This window comes from Dinoponera quadriceps, unplaced genomic scaffold (assembly GCF_001313825.1).
Source record: "Dinoponera quadriceps isolate SergipeBrazil2010 unplaced genomic scaffold, ASM131382v1 scaffold777, whole genome shotgun sequence".
NCBI classification, from domain to species: Eukaryota; Metazoa; Arthropoda; class Insecta; order Hymenoptera; family Formicidae; genus Dinoponera; species Dinoponera quadriceps.
In genome coordinates this window covers 2,273,131-2,280,630 of record NW_014555488.1, presented here as the reverse complement: position 1 = coordinate 2,280,630, position 7,500 = coordinate 2,273,131, and the positions used below count along the sequence as shown (strand labels likewise).

General features: G+C 48.9%; 1 protein-coding gene across 2 annotated transcripts in view; it reads left to right on the top strand.

Annotated features, from left to right (window-relative positions):
* Positions 1–7,500, top strand: part of LOC106744415 (bifunctional heparan sulfate N-deacetylase/N-sulfotransferase) — a 155,595-nt gene that overhangs the window by 13,439 nt on the left and 134,656 nt on the right. Inside the window, exons 1-2 of one of the 2 annotated variants that reach the window (XM_014619171.1) lie at positions 1–249; positions 6,290–6,518. The exon at positions 1–249 is cut by the window's left edge and continues 386 nt beyond it. The gene's annotated coding sequence lies outside the window, so the exon portion shown is untranslated. The remainder of the gene's footprint in view (positions 250–6,289; positions 6,519–7,500) is intronic. The other variant, XM_014619172.1, reaches the window with a different exon arrangement.

Here is a 7,500-nt window from a genome sequence, read left to right as displayed (position 1 = left end):
TTTTTGGGCAATCCCCCCCGTCGTCGTTGATCGATAGCGCCTCGTCGACGCGGTCGGTAGCAGACGAAGCTGTTAGCAACGACACACAACAATTAGTTTGTCCTGTCGTTGATCTCCGCTAACGCCGCGTCAGAGAGGACTTAATTAAATCGCATCCTAACTAACATAATCTGTTTCCGCCTCCCGATAACCGGATCCGGCGATGGCTGAATCGAGGAGGCTACAGAAACGCCAGACTGCCAGTTTAAGGTAATTAGTTAATGTTCCATTGCCAACGGACTCTGGGCCCGTCTGCAAGCGTGCACACTATATCTGCGCCACCGTTTCCACTTTCATCCCGCTGCAACCCGCCGGTTAATTTCCAGACGAAGGCGCCGCGAGTCCGTTGATAAATCAGAGACGAGCGTGTGTACACCTACGCGCGGGATATATAAACATCCGTGCGACGGTGCTTAATCGATCGCCGCTTAATGACTACAATACGTTTCAGCCGTTGCGGGGTAGCATAACCTGCCGGTCGTAAATTGAAGAGCTAACGTCGTTCGTTAGATTCGCCGCGTACCTCTCTCCGCCGGCGAAAGATCCGCCGGCAAACGATTATTAATAGCGCTGACGATGGAAACGAGTCGCTTCCGCGAGGACGATCCGCCGATAAATTTCAGAGAAGCTGGAATTCCAGTTGTATGAAAACGCGCGCGCGCGAGAACCTCCTCTCTTCGCGCGGAAGGTCGATTTACGCGAGAAACAATGGCCCGACGTGGTGTTGATCTCGGATCACGTGCGTGATCAACGCGTATCGCGAAATATGATTCTGCAGACTGATAACAGTTAACTTCGACATTTACCGGCGCAACGGTAACCTCGGTAATCTCGACAATCGCGCGCGCGCGAGCATGCAGACACAGGTAACAGTATTTTAAACACGTCTCACGTGGGACACAAACAACTCCCGACACGTGCGTCTAATTCAAGCGGAAAGCGATATCGTAATTATATATTATTATAGTCTAAGTGAAACGTGTCGCATCTACAATATGTTCGATGCTTTAGCGGAGCGCGTCGTATATATCCTTAATGTCGTCCTCTCCTGCTTTGTTCAGGCACGTAGTTATCGATCGATATTACGAAGTGTTCATCCAGCGCGAGATGCTTCGCAGACCTTGTATCACGTTAAAGGGTGCATTTAATTAGCACCTACAATGTCCTTCGATGCGTCAAAGCCTACCGTGCCTGTTTGATCACACATTTGTGGTATCCACAACAACAGGTGTGGGGAATGTATCGACTAACAAGTTCGCTTGTATAGGTGCGGATGATCGTTGTCGTCGTCTTAATGGATAGCGTCCGCGCTTTAACGTCAGGAAACGCCCGAATACAAAAAGCGTCGATTTCGCGAGACAGATGGCTTCCCCGGCGGTAAAACGAGAATAAAATCGAGACGGAAATCTTGGTGTTAGTTAAACGCGAATCTAAACGGCTGTGCTGAAGTGACGATTATCTGTATCTACGAGCGATTCGTCGGCCAACCGATGCCGCATATTACATTACAGTCGTATAACACAGTCGTGTAATGCGCAAACGGCGATATCACTGGCGTTCTTTCTGTTTGTGCGCGAAAATATTCTCCCGTTAAATCCGCGAATCTCGCGGAAAGTTACGTTTACGAGTTACAATCTTATTAGAGGCCATCTCCCTGCAACTTCTCGAGCAAAGCAGGGAAAATTGAATCTCGCGTGCGCGAGAATGCTCCGGCAACGGAAAAGATGAGAACTCGTCCGCGATGAAGCATGGCGCACTACGGCGCTTCGTGCACATACTGTCTCGCGCTTTTCGCTTCCCGATAGACGCTCAGAGTACCAGCACGCCATGGAATGTCAGCTCAAAAGAGACAAGACAAACAAGGGGACAAGGGAGTTGTCTACTGACAAAGCCGTCAGGCGCTGGTATGGACTATGTACACGATTCGATCGGACCGGTTTGACGTACCGTTGGAATCCATCGGAGGCAGAATTTCATCCTAGTACGTGTCGTTTCCAGTTTTTACCGATTGCCAGGTACGATGTCACGTCGCACGAAGCGGGAAAGAACGTTAGAAATGACGAATGACTCGAGGAGTTCTTTGTCGCCGGTTTCCGCGCCGGCATTGATAACCCTTTCGCGCGTAAATTCGCGCGCGCGCGGTTGCAGTACGAATTTTTTTCTCTCTCTCTTTTTCGTTTTAATACTCGTGAGATTCCTCATCGCTCTCTCGTTATGATTGCTCGAGACTCTCCGGCGCGTTTACTCCGATTTTATTTCGCTACTCACACAATCGATTCGATTTAATTAACGGACGAATTCCACTAAACATGCGTTCGCGGTGCAAATAAGAGAAATCCTCCTGATATCTGCCCGATGATGAATTACGGCGGTATACGGAACAAATTGAAAATAAATGCATCACTTGACGATTTTAGGAAGCGGAGAGGAATGCACGGTATATTCTCATTTCCCCCCATCACGCCCGAGCACGGAGAAACACGATTGTATATATCCGAAGAGCGAGTAAAAAGGAATTTCATTTCCTCTCGTAAACCCCGGGGAAGAAAAAAATGTAATATATACTTGTGCGCATTCAGAGCAAACAATTTTCCTCCGGCGATTATTAAACATAAACTCGGTCCAGTTGCGTCTTGACATTAACGGTAACTTTGATATGCCCTATGAAAAAAGGAAAAAAAAAAGGAAACCGACAAGGATGTGTTTGTAATTTCTCTTTATTTCTTTGCGTACGTAAAATCGTTGTGAAACGCTGGGATGCGCAATGTTTTCTCACGGATACAAACGCGCTCGAATTTATCAAAGAATCAAAGAGCAATATCGTTAAATATTTTCGAGCTTTTGCGACCCGACGCGAGCTTGTGAGTTGGAAAATAATATTATTCCCGAGAAATCTACAAGAGTTTGGCATGCTATCACGTAATCGACACATTTACGTAAAACGATTAAGACGCTGCCTTTTCTTCGGAAGTAAACGAGATTCGAAGAGCTTGGGTAGAGCAATTGGGAAAAACGACGCCTGCATCGCGATTTTAATTGGCCGCGGCGATAAACGCGGCACTCAGCAAAGTAGGTAATAACGATTAAAAGTCTAATCGGCTGAAAACTTGTTAACTTTCGTGAAACTGCCGGCATGGGATTCCATCTTACGCCGAGTGTTAGCTCGCATAATAGAAGAGCTCGGGGATACCGGCGAGGAGGAAAGGGGAAATATGTTCTAAGACTGCGCGAGAGCTGAATTGAAACCGATCGGTTGTGAATCGGCTGCAACTGTTTGTAAAAAAAAAAAATAATCAGACATTCAATGAATTATAGGCGGAATTTGGTCCTTTCGTGCGTTATGCTAACACAATGCTACGTTTCTATCGTATAAGAGAGAAAGAGAGAGCGCATGAGCACGCAGAAACATTTCTTCGTGACGGCATAACGTAAGAAACAATGTGAAAAACAAAGTATTGGCATAAAATATAGAAAAAGTGCTTATACATTTTTCGCGCGGATCACGTGGAGAAGACGATGACGTCGGGATATAGCAGAACGCGACGCGAGTCTCCCGGTATTTTCCCCGTTCGTATGAATTCAAGTGTTACTATGATCTCTTTCCGACGATTCGCCAGGCGTCCACGAACGTGATACCCCGAAATTCAAGAACATAATCCGAATCCCGGGAGCACAATTTGAGACGCGGCAGCTCGTGTTCGCCATAACGCGAGGAAGAACGGGGGCGCGAGAATAAGATGCTCACACTTAGCATCTTACGTCGGTGTTCCTCGAGTTCGAGAAGAGCGAACGAGTCACGGAAGATGTAGAGGATGCGCAAGGAGACGCGAGAGGTCGACGTTTTAGCGAACATCTGCCAGACAGGCTGATTTCCAGCCAACGATAAGACCTCGAAACGTAGCCGAGCCCCGACGGCTAGCTAGTATAACCACGCCGGAATTCATTAGTTAACCCCGCGATGCCGCGGCCCAGCATTTTCAGAGACTCGTTTCGCAGCGCGGTCTCTCGCGCGCCGCGTGTACACGGAATTGCATCGCTGAAGAATTCAGGAAAACGCGATGCAAGAGAAAGATGAACAGAGGGAGACCGCTACCGGCTGCATAGTAAAGGTAGTGCGCTCCTAAAAGCGCGACGGAAGTATGATCCCGCTATACGCGAAGATATCGAGCAATATCGAGGGAGATTGCTCGAGGCGAGAAATTTCTGCGCGACAACCGGCGTTCGTAAACTTTAAATTGCCTCGTATTGCGCGAGACAATGCGAACCGGTCGCGTAATATTTTAATTACGCTGTCTAGCGCTGCGCAAACCGAGCTTTCCATCACGTTCGGCTTGAATCGCGACGACGGTAAATGCGAGCCAAGCTTTATCGAGAGATAAATGACCTAACCTTATCGAGAGACGGATGAACTGTCCTCATTGAGAGATACATGTACACCTACTCGTGTCTGTAATGATTTCATACATCGAGCGCATTTTCCAAAATAGCGATCAAAATTCGATAGAGTGACGATCGAACTGGCTGAATTTGAGGCTAAGAGCCAGTCATATGTAGTCGTTACTTATTTATTCGTTACGGCAGTTGAACGGTTAACCGACCGGCCAATGACAGTCGAGATTAAGACCGCCATATTGATATTCTCCGTTGTCTCGCCTTATGCTTGATTCAGATTCGTTCAAGTTCTACGTTTCCCTTCACCGTGTCATCGGCCTCGATGTTGCTCGCGCTAATTAAAATCGCGGCGAAAAGCCGCGCGAATTGATGGCGTGTCCGCACGCTTAAACCCAGTTAACGTACCTTGCTCGTCCGCGCGCAGCATCTCGGTGCTCGTGTGTACGATAAAGTCACCCATACGGCTCTACGTGATATACGTGGGTACACGAGGACGATCCGTCGTCTGTCTCTACCGTACGACTTCCCTCGTATTTGCGACGGTCGCAATCGGCTCGCCGCGAGTGCAAGAGCGTAGTACATCAATATGAGGATCGCGGGGAGATGCGTTTGGGCGCGACCGCGTGCCGAGTTTCGAATACGGCGCATGCGTGCGCATTCCACTTATTCGAACCGTCTCTTTCTAATCGGTTGCATCGCTAGCAAGTCCTCTCTATTGCGACAACGAAGCTAGTCTCCGTCTGACCAGCGCGTTTCACTCGTAGTACTCTCATTCGCGTCCGTCTCTCTCTCTTACCTCTCGCCTACATTCCTATCTTTCTCATACCGCCGGTCCTCTCTCCTTCGTTCTCGGCGGTATCAACGGCAACTCACTCTCTCGCACTCGCGCCTCACTTACCTCCGCCATCTTCGTTTGATGAACCCTCGCAGCCTTCTCTGTTGGAACACCAGCCGTAGTCTCCGTCCCGCTAAGCTCGTCACCTGCTCTCGCTCTCGCATCTTCTCGTCTCTCTCGCATCACTAGGGCGCATTCTAGTCCTCCTACGCACGTCTCACTCGCGCGACCGAGTCCCTCTCTCTTTCACACGGACACTCTTTCACCAGCGCGACCGTGTAGCAGTGGGGACTGAGTCATAGAAGTCGCGGGCGACGACGCAGCGGGGGGAGCCGTACGGCGGACGGAGTGGGAGCGAGTACGGCGGTAGGGACAACAGGGGTAGCGCTGGCAGCGCTGGTAGTGGGGAGTCGGGCCGGTGGTCGGCTAGTCTCGCGCCACGAAGGAGAGAGAGAGAGTGGAAGGGCAACCCCTCTAAACGGGCGATGCCACTCAACTGAATCCCCGCTCCGTTCTCGCGGCAGTCTGACGCCGGTCGCGCAGTTAGCACGGTTCTGTGTTCACGCAGTTTTTCGCCGGTTCCGCCGTGCTGTGGCTCCGCGCGGCTCGGTGCACGTCGCACTCGCTCGCGATCGTGTCGGTGCGCGCATTACGACGCGGTCACGCTGTGGACGTCCCTTCTGTCGCGAGAACGCGCCACTGTGGCCGCCGTAGTCCGACACACACCGCGGCCGGAGAAACGAGCATCCGAGAGACGCCAGATGCTCGAACCTAACCTCCAAACACAAAGACCGCCCCGAGGGAACACGCTCGCTGCGCGGCAGCGGTAACGTCGCGACGTCTCCCGCGTCCAACGTGGCTCTCCCGTTACATATCACGCGTGCTTTCGCCGACTCCGGTGATTTCTCGCGACGCGATCGATCTCGTGTGCCGTCGTAGTGGGCGCGATAGATACCGTGACAGAAGCGAAACCTAGACGAGTCTCCACGGCTCCTCCTCATCGCGGAACTCTTTGTGAAACAGGACCTCGGTTTACGTTGTGATCGGCAAAAGAACAGCGAGGGACGAGGAACTCCGTAAATGACGGCGAGGGAAGGGAGGTGGGAGCAGCGATTCACCAGGGACAGGAACAGAGACTCCGCTCGGCAAGCTGTAAATCTTGACCTCGACGAAGCCTCAGGAAGAAAATCGTCGGTGCTACATTACCCGAATGTGAACCGAGCCCGAATCTCGTCTATTTCTTCGCGTCACGGTGAGTACAACACGACTTCTCGCGTTGTTTACACGAGCTCGGTCGGCTCTTCTGGCGCAACCTGCTGTTTTTAATCGTTCGCAACGCGAGCCGATATTGAAACGCGCGCGCTATACTGAGTTACGATAAAGCATCTGTGCGTAAATAACGACATGGCCGACGATCGTAAACAAATGGCCAACTTCACGCACGTGGAGGATTCATGCGACACCGGACCTGCACGGTCATCGAATCGATAATCATCATATTGGAGAAGTGAATATGATCTTTGTAAGAAGCAGATAAATTGGATTAAAAAAATATACACACGTACACGTTGTTGACAATGGATAGATATCATTGCTTGCATCGCAACTGTGTATAATCTGAACTGCGCTATTCAACTTTTATTTGTAATGTTTAAACACATGATTTTCCAAACGAACGAATACATCTTGTTTGTCGACCGTTGTATCGAACTTCAAATATTTATAGTGACTCTCTTATCAGTCTTCTAAGAAGCGTAACCGTAAACTAATGTTTGTCGTATGTGTGGACTGGGAGGTCACGTATACGGTTTCACGCGTTGTGTTCTCGAAGTGTCGTGAACGAATCGCGTAGTTTAGCAAGTCTTTTCGTATCCAACACGATCGTATACGGTAAAAAAGATTTTGTACTTGTGTGTCACAATCGGTCCTTGTTAAAACTTTTGAGTTAAATTTTTAACACTGCCGTGTGTTAATTTAGCATATTGTATTTATACTATCTCAATATTTTGTGTCGAGTCGATATTCAACACGTATAAGTCATAACAACACATTTTATACTTCATATTTATGTTATTTTTCAACATATTCATCTTATGTTAAATTAACACAAAAACTTGCGTGGGCCGTTTGAGATATGTGAAAAAATGTATTCGATTTAACGTCAAATTTTTTACTGTATAATTATTGGAACACAACGGTATATATATATATATATATATATATATATATATATA